Source organism: Schistocerca piceifrons, chromosome 10 (assembly GCF_021461385.2).
Source record: "Schistocerca piceifrons isolate TAMUIC-IGC-003096 chromosome 10, iqSchPice1.1, whole genome shotgun sequence".
Lineage (NCBI taxonomy): Eukaryota > Metazoa > Arthropoda > Insecta > Orthoptera > Acrididae > Schistocerca > Schistocerca piceifrons.
In genome coordinates, this window is record NC_060147.1 from 75,868,720 (window position 1) to 75,892,243 (window position 23,524).

Genomic DNA, 23,524 nt, shown 5'->3' on the forward strand with positions numbered 1-23,524 from the left:
CACTGCCGCAAGTCGACTGTTCCACAGATGTCACGCGCGACTGCTTCGCTCTTGTATCATGAAACTTCGATGCATTCTGAAACTACCCGCAAATAAGTGGCCAGTCCACCTATAAATGTCCACCTTTTAAGACTTAACAAAAACACTAGTACTGGTCAAAACAACTAAAAGTTGTCTACACGCGTATGTGGAAGCTTGACAAGAATGGTTGATCAAGCCTATTGTGCAAGCATGTATGTAGAAGCGTCAGTTAGTGCTTGTCGTCACTGTCTTTGAGATTCGATATACTAGCCTACAGATCGAAAAACATCCTTGCACAAAATGCTTGATCGTCCTGGAACGGATTTCTACATCTACATCTACATCCATACTCCACAAGCCACCTGACGGTGTGTGGCGGAGGGTACCTTGAGTACCTCTATCGGTTCTCCCTTGTACTCCAGTTTCGGATTGTTCGTGAAAAGAAAGATTGTCGGTATGCCTCTGTGTGGGCTCTAATCTCTCTGATTTTATCCTCATGGTCTCTTCGCGAGATATACGTAGGAGGGAGCAATATAACGTTTGACTCCTCGGTGAAGGTACGTTCTCGAAACTTCAAAAAAAGCCTGTACCGAGCTACTGAGCTTCTCTCTTGCAGAGTCTTCCACTGGAGTTTATCTATCATCTCCGTAACGCTTTCGCGATTAGTAAATGATCCGGTAACGAAGGGCGCTGCTCTCCGTTGGATCTTCTCTATCTCTTCTATCAACCTTGTCTGGCACAGATCCCACAGCGTTGAGCAGTATTCAAGCCGTGGGCGTACATGTGTACTGTAACCTACTTCCTGTGTTTTCGGACCGCATTTCCTTACGATTCTTCCAATGAATCTCAGTCTGGCATCTGCTTTACCGATTTTTATAGTAACAAGTACACTTCTATGCGTAATCACTTATTCATTCTCCAACTGTACTATGTGAAATACCGCTTATGCTGTTAATGTATGTTTATTGACGAATTGTAGAATTTTTCCTGTATCTCACTTGTGCAAATATTGCTTAGGTTGTGACTGTAATTTGATCTGGGAATATTATTAAGTATTTAAGGTAATGCGATTGCCCTGTTAGGGACGTAACCTTATATATGAAATGAAATGATGGTATGGTATTATTGCCTACGAGATCAGGTATGGGGCTGTTCAGCCACCTGGTGCTAGTCTTCCTATTTCACGCCACCTCAGCGATTTGCACGTCTTTGTGATGATGGTAAGATGACATGATTGAGGCGACACAAACGCTCAGTCCTCGATCGAAGAAAGTATCCGACCCTGCCTGTAATCGAAACTGGATCCTCGCGATCTAGAGGCAACGACGCTGTAAATTGTTGTCAAGAATGAGGAGATTTTGTTGTTGAAATAGGACAATGTGAGTTGTAGGATCAAATGGAGGACACATACGAGTGTTGAACATCCGATATGTAGATACTGTAATTTCATTGTGAGGCATTTTGCTAATGTCTATGAGTAATTTCCGAAGTGGGTTCCGCAGGGACCCTACGGTTAAATTTGGCGATGTCAAAACGACGTGGCTGCCACAGAGTAGCTGTTTGTTACCCCGCAGTATTAGGACAATGGAGGTTTCCGCTGTGTTTTAGACCCGATTTATTTAAAGATCGTGCTCGTGAATTTGAACTGTAGGGGAGGTGGAAGTTTAATAAGTGACAGCTGTGACCTGCATTAGTTAGATGAGGTGTACCGAACTGTGATCTGATCTTCAGCGCCATATGAGGAAGAGACTAACATTTTAAGCCATCAGCGAAAGATATAATATACAGATCCTGTCCTACAGTATGGGCAGCTCAGACGCATTACGTGTTCTGTACGTGAACTAAATTAAATTTGCTCGCTCTGATGAAATAAACATTGGCCGGGCATGTACTGTTGACTGTATTAACCGCGTTATGCTTTAATTGGGCCTCAAACTCCTACCTTAACATTCTGCTTGCTTAGGTGATGGTCAACAACATGTTCAAATTTTGAAAACTGCGTAACACTGTGCTGTCTATAATAATGTTATGTTATTTTGCTTCCAGTTTCGCTTTTGAACCATCATTATGGCAGCTGTACAACACATACGAAGATGGGCAATGTGACAATACAGAAAAAAACATTAAATCAAGTGTAGAACTGTTAATATTAAAGTTTTTTAATCTGATTATCACATAATTATTTAACGGCAACTTCTTTGGATTCGATCGAGGCTATCTTTGAACTTCTTTGGCTTGTATTGCTGTACAGCACTTCTTATCCTTCTGTCATTGTGCCATCATATTTTTATCTTGTTACAGTTTTTGATTTTATATTGCTTTACCAATTATGGTGACCTGGTAACTTACGGTAAAGCATGTATAACGTCTGAAACATCTGTGATAATTTTCGTGAGTATTTTGATCGATTTAACGTTCTTTCTTATTTCGTTTTGCTTTGTCGCATTGTCCACTTTTGTATGTTGTACAGCTGCCGTTGTTGATGGTTCAGAACCGAAAAGAAAACAACATTATTACAGACAGCACAGTCTTATCCATTTTTAAGATCCTAACATTCATCTTTGACTGTTGAGTCTTTCAACAATCTCGCAAACCACCCAATGGTGCACGTCGAGCACAAGACCCCATACTCCACGACACCACTTTTTATCTACTGGTTACATTGCAGATGCGCCCTATTTCGTGGCGTAGCGGCGTTTACAGATTTCATTACAGCATCAACGACGCTACTTCATCTCGAGAGATGTAGCTACATGAGTGGTATGCGAAAGAACAGACACCACTCATACCAAAGTAGCGTCCCTTAAGTGTTTTGCATAAAAGAATTTACGGGCGTTACTTAGGTATGAGTTCTGTCTGCTCCTCTGGGTACCGGCAAATATATGTATATACAGGGTGCCCCAGCTATCTCGTCCACCCAAAATATCTCTGGAACAATAACAGCTATTGGAAAACGACTTTCACCGTTATCAATGTAGGGCTGGGGCACATGAATGTACATATTTGGAAACATTCTAAAACGAAAGCATATGTGTTTTTTAACACAAACTTATGTTTTTTTAAATGGACCTCCTATATTTTTTCTTCAGCAATCCATACCGTGACACTGCACATACACAATGGCATTGATTGCATCGCAATATTCCCACTGCATCCCGAGATATTGAGACGCGAAGTTGACGCTTGAAACACCCGACATGCGCTGCTAGCGCACGTCCTGAGGCTCAGGCGTGAACCCCATGCTGCCCGTAATCGCAGCAGGATGGCAGCAGACCGTATTATTCGTTTCGGACCTCTTGATAAGTATGGAAGTGTGATTACGCATGTCAATCACATCGCGATTACGGGCAGCATGGGGTTTTACCACTGTGTCAAGGTGATGCCGATAGCTCAGCGAGTTTGGTCAGAATATTAAAAAAGAAAAAAAAAAGAAAAAAAAGAGACTGAGTGAAGGGATCAACAATGAACTTCAACGCACGTCATGTGGCGTCCACCACGACTTAATGGACTTAATGCAACGAACAACACCGAAAAAAGCAGAGATAAGGTGACAAGATGGCCTAGATGATTAATGCACCTGCCTATCAAGTAGGAGACCTGGGTTCGAATCCCACCTACGGTACACATTTTTGTAGGTCACCAGTGAATTCTTTCATTGCTCGAATGCGGCAAAGATTGGAATGTCTTTTTTGAACATCCTCCGATATGACCACTCTGACGAAAGTCAATGTGACAGGAAAAGGTGGTGCAATTCTTAAAGTTCGTAAGTCAACTTTAATTTAAGAGGACGATCTTTACGGATACTAAAGTTGAATCAGTATTAAAACTAGTAAAACAGTAAAAATTTTATGACTTTTGGCAGAGAGCTTATTTGCAGTTAAACATATAAAAATAACTCTTTGACTGTAGAGAGTTACTTAGTGCGTACAATCAACCTACAGAGAGCGAAGTATTTGACTGCCACATTAGCGAAAACCATTGAAACTGGATATAATTGCCACATAATTCAGTATTACATATACACGTTTAGCAAGCAGTTCTGTACGAGGTGCATTCAAGTTCTAAGGCCTCCGACTTTTTTTTCTCCGACATGAAATGAAATACAAACATGCGCATTGTTTGAAAATGAGGCCGCATTCATTGTCAATACGTCCCAGAGATGGCAGTACCATACGGCAGATGGAGTTTTACCCCCAGCGGCGAGAATGAAAACTGTTTTAAATACTTAAAATGGCGACGTTTTCCTTACTTGAACAGCGTGCAATCATTCGTTTTCTGAATTTGCGTGGTGTGAAACCAATTGAAATTCATCGACAATTGAAGGAGACATGCGGTGATGGAGTTATGGATGTGTTGAAAGTGCGTTCGTGGGTGCGACAGTTTAATGAAGGCAGAACATCGTGTGACAACAAACCGAAACAACCTCGGGCTCACACAAGCCGGTCTGACGACATGATCGAGAAAGTGGAGAGAATTGTTTTGGGGGATCGCCGTATGACTGTTGTACAGATCGCCTCCAGAGTTGGCATTTCTGTGGGTTCTGTGCACACAATCCTGCATGACGACCTGAAAATGCGAAAAGTGTCATCCAGGGGGGTGCCACGAATGCTGACGGACGACCAATGTTGACGCGCAACAACAGCATGAATGGGATTTTCTTTTCATCGGTTGTGACAATGGATGAGACGTGGATGCCATTTTTCAATCCAGAAACAAAGCGCCAGTCAGCTCAATGGAAGCACACAGATTCACAACCACCAACAAAATTTCGGGTAACCTTCAGTGCTGAAAAAATGAAGGTGTCCATGTTCTGGGACAGCGAGGGCGTAATCCTTACCCATTGCGTTCCAAAGGTGCATCCTACGTCGGCCGGAGTGGCCGTGCGGTTCTAGGCGCTACAGTCTGGAGCCGAGCGACCGCTTCGGTCGCAGGTTCGAATCCTGCCTCGGGCATGGATGTGTGTGACGTCCTTAGGTTAGTTAAGTTTAATTAGTTCTACGTTCTAGGTGACTGATGACCTTAGAAGTTAAGTCGCATAGTGCTCAGAGCCATTTGAATCATTTTTTTTTTTTTTTTTGCATCCTACGAAAATGTTTTGAAGAACAAATTCCTTCCTGCACTGCAACAAAAACGTCCGGGAAGGGCTGGGCTTGTGCTGTTTCACCGAGACAACGCACCCGCACATCGAGCTAACGTTACGCAACAGTTTCTTCGTGATAACAACTTTGAAGTGATTCCTCATGCTCCCTACTCACCTGACCTGGCTACTAGTGACTTTTGGCTTTTTCAAACAATGAAAGACACTCTCCGTGGCCGCACATTCACCAGCCGTGCTGCTATTGCCTCAGCGATTTTCCAGTGGTCAAAACAGACTCCTAAAGAAGCCTTCGCCGCTGCCATGGTATCATGGCGTCAGCGTTGTGAAAAATGTGTACGTCTGCAGGGCGATTACGTCGAGAGGTAACGCCAGTTTCATCGATTTCGGGTGAGTAGTTAATTAGAAAAAAAAATTGGAGACCTTAGAACTTCAATGCACCTCGTACTGCCACATACTGAAAGCCATACAGAATTAATTCTTATAGCTGTCTGCTGTCACGAGCCATTGCGTAATGTGTGTGCTTGTGTGTGTATGTGCGTTACGATTACCCCTGACAGGAAGTGAGACCAGCATTTTGGTAGAAAATCTACTCAGTGGGGGACAGTGACATTTCTGGCAGTCGCTAAAATACTTTTCTGTTGAGTTTAAGTTTTTACAAGCAGAAGCTAGCTGGGTAGGCTTCAATTATCATTAAAATAACGTAGATATATAACAAGTACTTTAAGAATCGGGAATAACGATTTCAATATCTGTCAAGTTTGCAGTTAGAAGTGGGGGCCCCTTGGTACGCTCTCCAAGCCGTTGTGGGGACTGAACAGTGACTGCTAAGTGTAAGTCATGCAACACAGCAAGTGAACCTGCGATGAAATGGAACAAATACCCTAAGAATTACAACATAATCCTACGTAAGGCGAGAGTGAATTTTAACCATTACTGAGTGATTGAACAATGAAGTATCAAAAAAGACGGAAATAGAGCTTTGGAGAGACGCAGTCTTTATCCTCTGCAGTTAGACATGTGGATCTAAAACGCAACGAAAGAAACAAATTAAAGTTTCAAGAGCGGCTAAAAGCGATGTGTATAAAACAGCGTGTAATTGTGGCTAAGCACACGCTGGCACCACGAAAAGAAGTATTAACATTCGTATTATAAGAAAAACTGTCTCTCCGACCGATTTGATCAGTCAACCGTAGCAGAAGTTGCTTTAAAAACTGGAGAGAGAATGAAACAAAATTTAATGATTCTAGATTTTTAGCCATCATAACGCTTTATCATGCTCCTTTGTGTAGAGTGGCCACAGAAATTTGAGAAAACGTTACTAAGAGGAAGAGAGAGTTGCATAATCTCTGCACATACAACGCAATGTCCTGATTGACGGATTCACTCACTGTCTCATCATCACCCAGCTCAAACCACTAAGGATAGAAACTTGAAATTTTCAGAGGTTGTTGGGGGTATACAATAGGAGTTGTTTAAGAAAGAGATTTTTAAAAAAATTCCATCCCTATCGATGGGAAATAGGATGAAAGGTTTTTTTGACAAAATGTCGCTGTTAGGGAAATTTTGAGGCTAGACCTATGGAAATTGGCGTTTGGTTTCTTGATCAGAAATAAAAAAGTACATGTTTCATCATTTTTGGAAATTTATCCCTGTGGGGGTGGAAGTTGTTCTTGGCAATGAATCATTGTTAAAGAAACACAAAACCATTTTTAAAGTTGCATGTATGAGAATTGATACTTGAATTCTCGATTACAAATAAGAAATACATATTTCAGTGTTCTTGGAAATTTAACCCCTAAGGGGATGAAATAGGTTATGAACTGTTTTATGAAAATATTTAGCTATATATTTTTAAAGTTAAATGTACGAAAATTTGTGTTTACCTCCTCTGTTAGAAAAAAAAAGAAACGTGTTTCACTGTTTCCGGAAATTCAACCGCCAAGGGGCGGGGGGTTGAAAATTTTTATGAAAATATTTCGTTGTGTTATAAAAAACTAAGTCTATCACAGTTTGTATTTCACTTGTCGTTTAGATATAAAGAGATATTTGTTAGGGGATGAAAGTTTCTATGGAAATATCACCACAAGAACGCAAAAGGCAGTAGTAATAAAGACTTCCGATTCCAGCTACCATAATCGCGTTTTTGTCAGAAATACAGTCGGGAAACATCGTTCTTCTGGGGCCTTCATTAGCGTAAAATGTTTAGAAGGTGCAGTAATTTGTGAACAACACAAAAATTCGTTTAATTAAAAACAAAAAAGAGTCTGTGCAGACAATACAGTCTAGGCGGGCGAGTAAAATAAAATATGGATGCCGAATTGGCATGAAGAGTGTAATTATAACGATGGATTACAATTAAACAGGGTTGGTCTCACTTGGAAGAGATATTTTTGCTCTCGGAATCAGGTGAGAAACGCCGGTGTCATCTGTATCGGCCATGATGCATCTGTAAGTTTAGCACCCCTCAGCTTTCGATGCAATTAGCAGTTTTATCTCTTAACCTTCGAGCGGGAGCACCTATTTTTATTTTTTAATTTTTTTATTTTAATTTATTTTTTTGCGTGAGTAGGCATGAGTTACAATTTCTTTAGCAACCTGCTAAATATTTATATTTATACAACGCAATGCAGACAGAAATCTTTCATACCTCACTGTGGGCCTCAGGATGCTCACACCTGTAGCATCTAGCTAACAATGTTCTTTTATATTTACATGTTGATCTTTGTTAATACCTATAAAAAATAAAACGCCGAATAGTGCAATAATTTCACATCTATCTGTAACTTTGCAGTCACTTCTACATTTGTAGTTTGTTTTAAGATAGTATTTTGATTAGTATGAGGTACTAACACATGTATAATACCAGATTCAGAAAGCTTGTAAAACGTACCAGTTTCATTAGAAATATTGCGTGAATAGCTTGTGAGACCGGATAAACTTTTATAACACCTTTTTGCCTAGCGTTTTGTTTTAGAAGCAGGTTTTGAAACTCTGTCTTTTTTTAAGGGAATGTCGTTTTCTGAACTTCTTTCTTCCTCACTTCCTCTTTCATTTCCTGTACGGATTTAGTAGATAATTTGAAAATGGAGAAAGATACAAGTATAGCGCGAACAGGTGCGCGGGGTACGAAGTGTTTCACCACTTTTTTCTTGTGAAACGATGCAATACTGAAGTTCTGAGTCGAAGAGGGAGGGTAGAGGAAAGGAGGGTTGGAAGAAGAGTCAGATGAAAAAATACTAAGAGCTACCACCACATCGGAAGGGTCTGCGTTACGCTACACCACTACGAAATTCCGCAATGGTCCTCGCATTGATGCCGTGTTTCTTGACTCACGATTCTTGAGTATTGCTCATATCTCTGGCATCCATACCAGATAGGACTAATAGAAGAGATAAAGAAGATCCAAAGAAGAGCGGTGCGTTTCGTCACGGACTCGTTTCGCCGGCGGGAGAGCGTTACAGGCATGCTCAACAGACTCTGTTGGCAAACGTTACAAGAGAGGCGTTGTACAGCACGTTCAGATTTATTACTGAAATTTCGAGAGAGCACTTTCCAGGAAGAGTCGGACAACATAGTATTTACCCCTACATACGTGTCGCGTAATGAACAGGACGAGAAAATCCGGGAAATTAGAGTCAATACAGAGGCTTACCGACAATCATTCTTCCAACGCGCTATTCGCGAGTGAAACAGGGTTGGAGGGCTCAGTTAGTGGTACAAAAAGTACCCTCCACCACACACAAATAAGTTGCTTTCGGAGTATGACGTAGACGCACATGAATGGTGCATTCAATACCCCAGCGCGCTCGCTAAAGAGTTCAGATGCCTCTCGCAACACACGAGTAAGTAGATTCACACTTCGACGACGGTATCTGAGCTCGGGAGTTTCAACAGAAATTACTCTATGAGCTTTAATGGATAATTAAGTTGTGTTGCATGAACTAACGGCACTATTATTAAAGGGTTCCGCCATCTGTTCACAGCAGATGTGCTGCCTACTAATACGTGTGAGTTGTCACCAACAGATGAATCTAGGGTCCAGCAACTGCTCATTACTCACAAATACAGATTATTGTATTGTGTGAGGAGTGATTTTGTAATTCAATACATTTAGCATACAGTAGCGAGCACAGCCAGCACAGGCAGCACCGTATGTTCAGTAAACGGGGAGATCTTACCTTCAAGTTGATGCAGACGTCCCGCAGCCGCAAGTCTGCATCCGGCAGGGAGCACAGGCACAATAAGGAGAGGCAAGAATGTTTTCGTCGGAGAAGCTGACGACTTCGGTAACGACCGAAGGATGTGGCAGTGGAAGCTATTAGGGTGCGTTCACGTGTCCGTCGATGAACGCACTCCAAGTCATTGCTACTTCAAATGGTTCAAATGACTCTGAGCACTATGGGGCTTATCTTCTGAGGTCATCAGTCCCCTAGAACTTAGAATGACTTAAACCTAATTAACCTAAGGACATCACACACATCCATGCCCGAGGCAGGATTCGAACCTGCGAGCGTAGCGCATTGCTACTTCCTCCGAAAAAATACCCAGTACAAAAGGCTTATGGTATAAATAAAGCCTCTTTAGGCCTTTCTAAAAAAAGGAAAAACAAGACATTACAACAGAGTAGTGAAGATAAAATGTCCGTATAGAGCAAAGTCTCTACCATTAAACAAATAGTTTAGATAAATAAGAAGTACTAGAAAGGCGAAGTCAATAAGGAAAATATCAGCCTCTCGAGAAACTATGAAAACTGGATATTGTGCCAAGTAACAGGTGAAATTTATCGGAAAACAAATCAAAGGAATGAGTAAAATAAGACTAGTATTTTTTGAACATCTATATCAAATCCAGGGCGGTAGACTAACCAAAAATACTTCGAATATTTGTAGGATAAGAAGTCAACAACAAGCTGGATTAGCAAAGTAAAAACATATTTAGAAAAGAAAAATATTAAAGCTAAAGAAACAACGGACAGAAAAGGGTATAGAGAACGATTACGAAATATAGTAGGTTTCCTAGTTAGGAAAGTGAAAATGATGACAATAATAATGATCTGGTCGGATGTGATCAGAAGACCGGAATAAAACGTAGCTAACAGACGAATGAGTAACTTAATTGGCCTAACAGAGAGAAAAAGAATCTGAAATGGTCAGTCACAAAAATTTTCATAATAATAATAATAACACTAATGGTAACATTAGTAATAGTAATAATAATAAGTAATAATAACAGTAATGATAATACTCAATGGCCTGGTGGCAATCTGAAGTCTTTGGTTCTGGAGGCTTGTAAGTCCCCAGTCGACCTGGGGAATGGGCAGAAGTTTAACTTGGATTCTGAACCACGTGTCGCTCCTGTCAAAACTTTCTTGAGATTTTAAAGGTGGACAGAAAATTTAGTGGTCGCACTTGGATTCGATTTCGTGACCTTCCACTTTTCAGGCACACATGCTGCCACTACACCAGCAGGCCCAACAACTTTGTGATGCAATGGTAGTGGTCGTAACAGTACTCGGCGAAAATGTAATTCCCTTAATACAAACTGCGACTGATTTTCTGCACCTCGTACTAATGGAATTTTGGGTAATCTTACAACGCGTCACACTTAATTAGAAGTTCTGTAGGTGTTGAGCAGCACGTATCTTACAGGTTCGTTAGACGTTCCTTTTAGCCTGCGACTAAATCGGAGCTTCCATCTGATATGGTTACCTCCAGTATTTTGTCAGAGATGGATGCGAGGAAACGTGTAACCGCCGAGAGAGACTGGACAAGTATTGATACTGTGTATCTTGTGGTATATTTATATTTTGTGTCGCATACAGAGAAGTAAGTATGTAGAACTTTATAGCGTACCGCGAATTGTTCTTGCATAGCTGCGTTGTGGAAGCATATTACCACATTTTAAATCAAATAATTAATATTTGCTTATATATGTCAAACCAGAGATCCGATTTATGACAGTGGTTTGGAAGAGAAAAAGACCAGAAACAACCAGTAGGTGACTTACGTGGACGTAACGACGCCACATTTGAAGGAATTTCTCATTTACACAATCATTTAAAGAGATTACACAAAAATTGTTATGCCATTGAGGGATATGGTGTCATCGTCGCATTCTGCACAAACACTACACCGTTACAGAGTGGATCTTGGCTGTTAACTAAAAAATCTTGGTTCCAGGGTATCAATAAATAAAATTACTAACCACATGTCTGACACACAACTAGTAAGATCGGCAGCAGGAGGGAAGACAAAGAGCTGAAACGCCAGGAACTTCTCGGTTGCATCAGCTACATTTTCATACCTCTTTAAACACGGTTATAGGTGTCTAATACGCCAATATTGAACACACGAGTTTGACATTTGTTTCCACTCTCCTTTTATATTTGATATTATAGTTTATAAATGGAAATGATATGCTATTACTGTTATTGCAGGCAGACTTAATTGGTATGCAATAAGCTCTGTATACTTACCATGTACACTGAAAAGCAAAGAAACTGGTACACCGGACTAATAACCTGAAGGGATCCCGCCAGCACGAAGAAGTTCCGCAACGCGACGTGGGATGGACTCGACTGACGTCTGAAGTAATGCAGGAGGGAACTGACACCAAGAATCCTGCAGGGCTGGCCATAAACCCGTAAGAGTACGAGGCGGTGGAGATCCCTCCTGAATAGCACGTTGCCAGGCATCCCAGATATGCTCAATTATGTTCATGTAAGGGGAGTTTGGTGAGTGGCAGAAGTCTTTAAGCTCAGAAGAGTGTTCTTGGAGCCACTCTGTAGTTATTTTGGACCTATCGGGTGTCGCGTTGTCCCGCTGGAATTGCCCAAACCTCTCGGTGCTGACGGGCGAAGGCGATGCGTAAAGCTTTGTGTTGTGCAGTCATCAAAGATACACGCGTGGGCCTTCGGCAGCGAAAGCCTATATCGATGATATTTCGTTGAATGGTTCGCACGCTGACACTTGTTGATGGCTCAGCATTGAAATCTTGAGTAATTTGGGGAAGGGTTGCAGTTTTGTCACATTGAATGATTCTCTTCAGTCATCGTTGGTCCCATTCATGCAGGATCTTTTTCCGGCCCAAGCAATGTCGGATATTTGAAGTTTTACACGATTCCTCATATTATCGGTACACTTATGAAATGGTCGTACGGGAAAATCCCCACTTCATTGCTACCTCGGAGATGCTGTGTCCCATCACTCGTGCGCTGACTGTAACACCACGTTGAAACGGACTTAAATCTTGATTATCTGCCATTGCAGCAGCAGTAACCGATCATACACTTGTTGTCTTGTATAAGAGTTGCAGACCGCAGCACAATATTCTGCCTGTTAAAGTATCTCCGTATTTGAATACGCCTACCTACACCAGTTTCTTTGGCACTTCAGTGTGTAATTATCGCTTATAGGCATAACATGAAAGTAAGAATCTGGGAGTCTACCTGGAACGCGTGACTAGAATGCAACAGTGTCGTACGTGACCACTGGGATTAGTTTAGAAAACAGAACATTCCAAAGAAACAGTGTACTACGGGCAGTACGTTTCACCAAGGCCAGCCCAGAACGGAAGGATAATGAGATCTAAATTTAGAAGTAGTATCAGAAGTGGTATAGGCATATATACATTGTGTGATCAAACGTATACGGACACTCCTAAAAACATACGTTTATTTCATTATAGGTGCAGTGTGCTGCCACGTACTGCCGTGTACTTCATATCAGAGAGCATAGAGCAGAATGGGACTCTCCGTGGAACTCACGGACTTTGAACGTGGTCAGGTGATTGGGTTTCACCAGTGTCATACTTCTGTATGCAAGATTTCCACACTCCTAAACATCCATAGGTCCACTGTTTCCGATGTGATAGTGAAGTGGAAACACTGGACGATTGAACAGTGAAAAAACGTTGTGTGGAGTGACGAATCACGGTACACAATGTGGCGTTCCGATAACAGGGTTTGGGCATGGAGAATGCCCGGTGAACGTCATCTGCCAGCGTGTCTAGTACCAACAGTAAAATTCGGAGGAGGTAGTGTTATCGGGTGGTCGTGGTTTTCATGGAGGGGGCTTGCAACCCTTGTTGTTTTGCGTGGCACTGTAACAGCTCAGGCCTACATATATGTTTTAAGCACCTTCTTGCATCCCACTGTTGAAGAGCAAATCGGGAATGGCGATTGCATCTTTTAATACGACCGAGCCCTGTTCATAATGCACGGCCTGTGGCGGAGTGGTTACACGACAATAACATTCCTCTAAACGGCTGGCCTGCACAGAGTCCTGACCAGATTCATGTTTTGGAACGCCGACTTCGTGCCAGCCCTCTCCGACCGACATCGATACCTCTGCTCAGTACAGCACTTCGTGAGCAATGGTCATCCATTCCCCAAGAAACCTTCCAGCACCTGATTGAACGTATGCCTGCGAGAGAGGAAGCTGTCATCAAGGCTAATGGTGGGCCAACACCATACTGAATTCCAGCATTACCGATGGAGGGCGCCACGAAATTCTAAGTCATTTTCAGCCAGGTGTCCGGATACTTTTGATCACATAGTGTATGTGAGGGAAGGTGAGGTAAGACAGCCAGGGTGCGAAAAGTAGCCGCTACCTTTTCTTCGCTCTGAACACTGCTGCTGTCTCCCTCGAAGCGGTAAAGCTATTTCTAATAGACACTATTATTGTTATCAATGGGCCGCGCGGAGTAGCCGCGCGGTTAGAGGCGCCACGTCACGAATCGGGAGGCCACTCCCGCCGGAGGTTCGAGACTTCCATCGGGGATGGGTGTGTGTGTTGTCTTCAGCGTAAGTTAGTTCAAGTAGTGTGTAAGTCTAGGGAACGATGACTTCAGCAGTTTGGTCTCACAGGAATTCAAACACCTTTGAACATTTTGTTGTCAGTGAGTTTGACAGAGAAAGCTTACTCCGTTTTTCTTTAGTAAAAACTTTTCTGATTTTAGATCGTCTGGTGTAAGGTGAGGTTTTTATGTTTCTCATTTTATCTGTTTCATTCGTATAGTAATACCTTTTTAAACATATCGATGTTTAAACATCATCTTTTGGCCTAGAAATGTAGTTCTTTGTTGTTTCTCGACGTTTGATAGCTTCGTCTGTGAGGCTCTAAAGCCGAAATGATATGGGACTGGGAACAGAGGCCACGCTAATCGTCGGGAAAAGTGGCCAATGTGTTTGCCTCAAGAACATAGTCTTCCATATGTCACGGATAATACTACAGATGATACTAACATCTCAATAATTTTTTATGCGAAGCTATCACCCCACATTCTATGCCCTTGTGACGATTTTGAATTAATTAACTTACAGTGTTTCAATTTGTTTCTGTTCTGTTATATTTGACCTAATACAAAAATCCAATTGAAAACCGACTGCTACCATCGCAGTGTACTATTTCAGATACTAGGGCATCAAGATGCCTAGATAGTACGTCTGGAATACAGAACAACCAAACTGGATGCTGTTGTGGAGGCAGTGACCATATTAGCATGTACTTCCTACATTTTTATTTTATTTTTCACTTATTCGTAAAAATATTTGGTGTGGTACCTTAGAAGATGTAGAGTGAAAACGCTTAAGAAGCAAAAACAAGGCATGTAAACCAAAGCCTTCGTAAAGTTTATAGAAAAATTCCCATCTCGTGCAGCTATGTGGTGCTGAAAACTCTGTTAACTTCAACTTGCTGCTAAGAAAAAGGGTTGTGTTGGTTCGTTTTGAAGCGGACAACGGCATAAAGTGACATGGAAGACATTATTTGTTCGGCACTGTTACTTCGGTGGATGTTACGGCAAGAAAAAAGGAATAAAAGTGAGATAGTGTTAATACTTTCATCCTTCTTTACCTCCTCTGCATTACTGCAGACGACGTGTCACTGAGCACGTTTGTACTGTGCATGCAGTACACGTGAGGTGCCTAGTTGTTTCTACTGCCCTGTGTGGAATACATAAGTTCTTGTACACTTCACTAACCTGCTGTCTTGATGATGATGATGATGATGATGTCCCCAGCGCAGAAAACAGCAGGCAGGTCGTGGATTCTTTTTCTTGAGGCTGAAATTAACTTCGCAAGGAACTGCTGCTACGAATAAACTATAACTCATTTGGGATGGCACTCGCGTTTTATTGATATAGACACGAGAAACTATTCTTGATCACAACGTATTGAACATATCTTTCCACAGTCATTGTATCTGGCTAAAATAACATGAAATACATCGTGCCACAGACAACATGTCTGTCTACTGGAACCGTCATAACTGTAGTAAATAAAATTGCATGAAACAAATACTGCTGTAACAAACAACATGTCTGTCTACTGGAACGGTCAGAACTGGAGAGCCAGACTGCCCGAGACACTTCGCGCTCCAAGTCAGCCAGCTAGGCGTGATCCGAACGCCACCGAAGTGCATCGGCAGTAATATCGTCAGTCTTTTATTTTAGTAATACTTTGATTTTAATAATTTTGAAATGACTGATTGATAGCTGGCTGTTGGGAGACGTTTATTTAAAAAAATGAAGTAATTTGGATGACAGGTTTAATTAATAATATCAACTAAAGTCTAACGTTTTGGCGCCCTACCGCCGAACACAGCAGACAATCACGGAGCAGGCAGCACCATGCTGGCGGTCTTCCTCACGGGAATGGTACCGAATCTAACATCTGTCACCGGTACCTCATCCCAGATTGCGTCATCTCTATGCTTCTTGCATCTCCACTGCCCTGGGAATAGCTTCCTGGAGCCTAATATGATGGCTGAACAAGCCAGAAATATTACAATGTGCAACTTTACTTATAACTATTCGATGTGGATGACCGAATACTACAACGTTTACTTTGTATACAGCTTTTAGTTTGAAGCGTTTGAAAAGCATAATATGTCAGACAGGCTTCCGTCAAAAATAGTTTTCCTCTGGAGCAGGCCGTGAAATGTATTTGCGTTTGTTTCACGTTGAATACAAAGTCTAGAGCAACACTCAAATTGTTTACAACTTTCATTACTAAACCCTCATAAACAAATATGCGTGTTGTTGTTCAGATTCGTATTTCATCGTATGCTATTTTGTTGTATGTCTCAGTCACAGCACGTTCTTTCATTACGTCATGAGTAGTGTAGTACTGCACTTAACTGTTAAGTTATGTTATGGTATTTGCATATGCGTGCTCCTTTACACACTTACAACAACGTTCTGACAACGAATGAAAAAAAAAATAATAATAACAATCACAGAACACACAGCTTTACTTGCTATAGGAGCTACGGAAATGAATATCCATAGCTGTGTATCCGAACGTCAAATAGGAGGTAATCACTCATCAAGGCTCTCTCTAAAAGTTGTATTATGTGCATGTTCTCAGCTTACAGTCGAAGTCAAGCAATGAGGCTTTCTTCGTATCTGTAATCACTGAATTTCAGGTTGAAAAGAATAACTACCCAACCCCTTATTTAACTCACCGAAATCATAACAGAATGTCGGTATATGATTGAAAATAAGGAGCTTCTCATAGCATGTGTTCCATGAAACATTTCACCGTCTACGAAAAAACAATATGTAGTCATTGAAAAATCATGATTATTGCAGGACAGCTTCCAGTAACCCATATTTCTCCACCTGTAATCGTACCCATGCACAGAACGGAGTATTATAATGGACTGCCGTAGTAGTCTAGGGCTGAATCATTTAACTATTCACAACATGATTGTTCACTGATATGACGAATGCTGTAGCAACACGTCTGGACAAGATTATGAAGCACCAACCCAGCACTAGTTTCACTGTGATAACAGAAAAGGGACGCAGTGGTTGAGAAGGTAGTGGGATACCGTTATAGTCTATCCACGATATTATTTAACAAATACACTAAGCAAGCAGTACAGAAAAGCAAAGAAAAATTTGGAGAAGATATTAAAGTTCAGGAATAAGAAATTAATACTTTGGGTTTGCCTACGATAGTGCAATTCTGTCAGAGGCAGCAAAGAATTTGGCACAGTACTTGAATAAAATGGACAGTGTCTTGAAAGGAGGATGTAAGACAAGAATCAACAAAAGCAAAGAAAAGGTAATGGAATATAGTGGAAGCAAATCAGCCGATGGTGAGGAACTAGATTAGGAAGCGTGGCACTAAAGGTATTAACTGGGTTTTGCTGTTTGAGAGAAAAATAATTGATGATGTCCAAGTAGAGAGGATATAAAATGTAGAATGGGGACAGGGAGAGCGTTTCTGAAGAAGAGAAGTTTGTTAACACGGAATATACATTAGTTAAAAAAACTTAAAAGAGACTGTGATAAAATCTTCTAAAAAATATAGAGTCCGCTTGTACCTCCTCATTTATTGTGACATCAAGGTACAAGCTGTTTCGCGGTAATGAACCATATCTTCAGGGCAATTTGACTGCATTACATTAAGCCATTAAACCAATACGGTCTCGGAACGTTCTGTAAGGCACATATCTTGGAAATATCAAGTGCAATGGATGTTGTAAGATTCATCAATAATCATATAATTACGGGACATCACTGAGCGACATACTAGTCTGGACCGGTGCTGAATTCCCAATGGTACTGAGAAAAACAGCTATCTCGGCTGCGGCGAGTAAATAATGACATCGTGTACAGACGAAGCCGCTCGTGAGCCATAGCGGAAACCGACCCGGGCCAACTTACATGAATATGAAGTGTTAGAAAGCCTTTTCGGAACCTATTTATCAGAAGTGTAGCCTTGTATGGAGGTGAAACTTGGACATACGCAGTTTAGACACGAAGAGAATAGAGGCTTCTGATATTTGGTGCTACAGATGAACGCTGAGGATTGGATGGATAGATTATGTATCTAGTGAGAAGGTGCTGAATAGGATAAGGGAGAAGGAAAATATGTGGGGAAACCTGACTGAAATAAGGGATCGGCTGATAGAATACATTCTAAAACATTAAGGGATCAGCAGTTTAATGCTAGAGGGAAGTGTGGGGTCTAAAACTTGAAGAGATGAATAAAGTAAGCAGATTCAGGAGGATGTAGGTTGCAGCAGTTATTCGGAGATGACGAGGCTTGCCCACTATAGAATAGACTGGGAAGCTGCATCAAGCATCTTCCGACGGAAGACAGCATCAGCAACAATAACGGCAACAGCAACAACAACAAGAGAAAAGAAATGACTTAAGTTGAGCAAAATATTTCGCAGAAATATATGAACAATTTTTGTATTGATCTCAAGACAGTGCAGACCACGCGGGTTCTCAGTGAAAATAATATGAAGTAAGACTCAAAAAAGGTAACGAAATTACACTGTCTCAATATACGAGTTCCATCCAGGTAATAATCCACTTATAACGCAGGAGAGGATGATAAGTTTCAATGTAGAACACACAAAGGATTGAAAAGATATTAGTGAAATCTACAACACACTTCTTTCCCATGAAAAACGGGCAGTCTATGAGCCTTTGTGTCACCACTTGCAGTGATAACATTTTACGTTTTAAGTCAACGCAAGTTCCTTACGTGGAATTATGGTAAGATAAGTGAGAGAATAAAAAGAACGCAACGCTGAAGTTAATTTAGACGTCGTCTATTAGCCGCCACGAAAATTTATAAAAATCCCATCCACTATCTCCAAAATTACAGCACTCTAACTGCAGAACATCGAAATATATCGCTTGTGTCTCGACTCCGATAATGTTTCCTATTGGCTAAAGGCAAAACCAGCACTCCAAATCTCCACCATATTTCGGAGACAAAAAAAAAAAAAGTTTGCTGAAAGAGGCGGCCTCGACTAATCGAAGCTGAACATAGTATGAACTGGAGAAAAATCACAAGGATAAACTCGATTTTCAAAAATATCGGTGCAAGAGAATCGAACTTCATTCGAACAGGAAGCTTTCCAAGTTTCTCTGTAACCTTTTACGTCTTTGGACTTGTTGGTAGTTCACAAGATAAGCTTACGATTGAATTTGAAGAATTTACTGATTCCTGTTGACCAAATCGAAGCATAATTTGACGTACCATCACATGTGTTTGAAACAAATGTTGGTTATAATAACCGCAATTAAGACTACATATAACAGACTGTTTTCGGGAACATTTAGTTGTAGAGTACCACTGCTGTCGCGGAATCTCTGGTAACACACGTAAAAATGCCGTTGTCTATGGAGATTGGGTATTTGCCTTTATTCTGACTCTAACACAAAATCGACATCCGAAATGCGTGTAGCTTATTAGGAACTGAATGCAGCCCTATCTTAAATCTTCTTTTTGACTGTGTAATGAATTTTCCATTTTAAATGTGTAAAGGATCAACAGAAATCAAGGCTCGAGATGCGTTTAACTCAAATCATCTAATTTCCTCACAGATACTCAGACTGGACTTTGTATTACACGTACGGATTAAGGCTGTTTTGCAAGAACTTCCGTTCTTCAAATTTGGTAGGCATTCTTCGCAGAGGTTCTCGAAAGTTTTGGGTGGGCTCTCTGTCTCTACGAAATACATCTTACAGATGTAATTCGTGCAATTTGATGTGTTTGTACTCTACATGTTACAATGCATAATAATTTGAAAAGATGTGAGCTTCTGTAATAGCAAGACATCAAAGTTTCTGCCGCTGCAGCTACGTGCCTTGAAGTGCTGCTGGAACATGAACTTACCTGGTTGCCTGTGAAAGAAATGATAAACAAGGAAGTGCCATCACTGTAGAACACAACTCATTCTCTCTCTGTCCTTGAAATACCGTGAAAGCGTAACGCAGTGTGTTCAAGAATGTACTTCTGAGGTGAACGAACGTAAAGAGTGGAATAAAAATCACTGGAGTGAAAAATAAGTTCGCAATTACTATAGTCATTAACATATATTGTTTAGAAAATGAATAAAAAATCTTATCTTTCACCATAAAGTGCTCTTCCACGTAGTATGTGACTTTACATGACGATACATGTGCAAAAGAGATGAAAAGTCACCATATATGCATATAAACGCCTGTGATATATTATTTAATGAGTGGGAAAGCAATGAGACATGGAGCGTATAGGTCTGAAGGACTGACTGCTCTCTAAGAAAACTATAAACCTGAACAAAGAACTGATACATCCCGTGTTGAAGACAACTAAAACATCTAAACTAAACTCCTCCCAAACAGGCCATGAAGGCTCAAAGGTACCGACCGGCTGCCGCATCGTCCTCAGCCCACAGGCGTTACTAGATGCGGTTACGGAGGGGCATGTGGTTAGCACACCGCTCTCCCAGCCGTATGTCAGTTTCCGAGACCGGAGTCGCTACTTCTCACTACTTCTCAATCAAGTAGCTCCTCAGAATTGCCTCACAAGGGCTTAGTGCACCCCGCTTTATAATAGCGCTCGGCAGTACGGATGGTCACCCCGACAGCGCTTAACTGCTGCTATCTGACGGGAACCGGTGTTACCACTGCGACAAGGCCGCTGGCATATTGTATTTAGTGTAAATAAATCCGATGTTCCACTGAGCAACACTAGCGAAACCAACACAAGCAAGCAATCATCACAGCATAATCCAGAACGATGTCGCTTCAACCTTCCCATTTCTTGATCACAATATAAAGCGTCCATAATGTACATGTTGGTACGTTTTCACAACACCAATCGAAAGAAGAGAGTGTATCGCTCTGTCCACTGACTACATGTCCTCGTCAGCCGATACTGTACACTAAGCGTTTTTTTATGTCTCTCACATCTGTTTTCGACCTCAACGCTCTTATCTGAACAACATGGCATAGACACCCACAGACAAAGCAAAATCTTTTCTGTCCCACTCTATCACTCAGCCACTTCTTAGAAGTCCTTCTCAATACCAGGAACCCGACTGTGGAATGACCTACCGCATCTTACTGAGGTGACAAAAGTTATGGCATACCTCCTAATATCGTGTCGGACCTCCTTTTGTTCGACGTAACGCAGCAACTCGACGTGACGAGGACTCAACAAGTCGTTGGAAGTCCCCTGCAGAAATACTGAGCCATCCTGCTCAACATCCGTCCACAATTGCAAACGTGTTGCCGGCGCAGAACTTCGTTGCACGAACTGACCTCTCGATTATGCCCATAAATGTTCGATGCGACTCATATCGGGTGATCTGCGTCGCCAAGTCATTCGCTCGAATTGTCCACGATGTTCTTCGTGCCAATCGCTAACACCTTTGGCCCACTGACATGGCCCATAATCAACCATAAAAATGCCATCGTTGTTTGGGAACATGAAGTCCAAGAATGGCTGAAAGTGGTCTGCAAGTAATTGAACACAACGAGGACCCAGTCGATTCCATGTAACCATTACCCTGACCATTATGGAACCACCACCATCTAGCACAGTGCCTTGTTGACTACTTGGTTCCGTGGCTTATTAGATTCTGCACCACTCTCGAACCCTGCCATCAGCTCATGTTGTAGTTGTTGTTGTGGTCTTCAATCCAGAAACTGGTTTGATGCTGCTGTCCATGCTATTCTATCCTGTGCAAGCTTCTTCATTTCCCAGTACCTACTGCTACCTACATCCTTCTGAATCTGTTTAGTGTATTCATCTCTTGGTCTCCCTCTACGATTTTTACCCTCTGCGCTGCCCTCCAATACGAAATTGGTGATCCCTTGATGCCTCAGAACATGTCCTACCAACCGATCCCTTCTTCTAGTCAAGTTGTGCCACAAACTCCTCTTTTCCCCAATTCTGTTCAATACCTCCTCATTAGTTATGTTATCTACCCATCTAATCTCCAGCATTCTTCTGTAGCACCACATTTCGAAAGCTTCTATTCTCTTCTTGTTCAAACAATTTATCGTCCATGTTTCACTTCCATACAAGGCTACACTCCATACAAATACTTTCAGAAACGACTTCCTTACATTTAGATCTATACTCTATGTTAACAAATTTCTCTCCTTCAGAAATGCTTTCCTTGCCATTGCCCACCTACATTTTATTTATTCTCTACTTCGACCACCATCAGTTATTTTTCTCCCGAAATAGCAAAAATCCTTTACTACTTTAAGTGTCTCATTTCCTAATCTAATTCCCCCAGCATCACCCTACTTAATTCGACTACATTCGATTATCCTCGTTTTGCTTTTATTGATGTTCATCTTATATGTTCATTTCAAGACACTGTGCATTCCGTTCAACTGCTCTTCCAAGTCCTTTGCTGTCTCTGACTGAATTACAATGTCATCGGCAAACATCAAAGTTTTTATTGCCTGAAACTTCCTGGCAGATTAAAACTGTATGCCGGACGAGACTCGAGCTCGGGACCTTTGCCTTTCGCGGGCAAGTGCACTTCCAACTGAGCTACCCAAGGACGACTCACGCCCTGGCCTCACAACTTTACTTCTGCCAGTACCTCGTCTCCTACTTTCCAAACTTTACAGAAGCTCCAGAATGAGATTTTCACTCTGCAGTGGAGTGTGCGCCGATATGAAACTTCCTGGTAGATTAAATCTGTGTGCCCGACCGAGACTCGAACTCGGGACCTTTGCCTTTCGCGGGCAAGTCCTCTACCAGCTGAGCTACCGAAGCACGACTGACGCCCGGTACTCACAGCTTTACTTCTGCCAGTACCTCGTCTCCTACTAGAGCACTTGCCCGCGAAAGGCAAAGGTCCCGAGTTCGAGTCTCGTTTGGGCACACAGTTTTAATCTGCCAGGAAGTTTCATATCAGCGCACACTCCGCTGCAGAGTGAAAATCTCATTCTGGAAACATACCCCAGGCTGTGGCTAAGCCATGTCTCCGCAATATCCTTTATTTCAGGAGTGCTAGTTCTGCAAGGTTCGCAGGAGAGCTTCTGTAAAGTTTGGAAGGTAGGAGACGAGGTACTGGCAGAAGTAAAGCTGTGAGTACCGGGCATGAGTCGTGCTTCGGTAGCTCAGATGGTAGAGCACTTGCCCGCGAAAGGTAAAGGTCCCGAGTTCGAGTCTCGGTCGGGCCCACAGTTTTAATCTGCCAGTAAGTTTTACAGAAGCTCTCCTGCGAACCTTGCAGAACTAGCACTCCTGAAAGCATGGCTTAGCCACAGCCTGGCGGATGTTTCCAGAATGAGATTTTCACTCTGCAGCGGAGTGTGCGCTGATATGAAACTTCCTGGCAGATTAAAACTGTATGCCGGACCGAGACTCGAACTCGGGACCTTTGCCTTTCGCAGGCAAGTGCTCTACCAACTGAGCTACCCAAGCACGACTCACGCCCCGTACTCACAGCTTTACTTCTGCCAGTACCTCGTCTCCTACTTTCCAAACTTTATCGACTGACATCGTGATCAGGTCACGGTTTTCCAATCATCTGGGATCCAACCGATATGGTCGCGAGCCCAAGATATGCGATGCAGGCGATGTCGTACTGTTAGCAAAGGCACTCGCATCAGTTGACTGCTGCCATAACATATTAACGCCAA

General features: G+C 41.9%; 1 non-coding gene across 1 annotated transcript; it reads right to left on the reverse strand.

The window, feature by feature from the left end:
* Positions 1-23,232: 23,232 nt before the first annotated feature.
* Trnas-cga lies at positions 23,233-23,307 on the reverse strand. Its single transcript has one exon. It is a non-coding gene; the product is annotated as a tRNA-Ser (tRNA).
* Between the last annotated feature and the right edge of the window lie 217 nt (positions 23,308-23,524).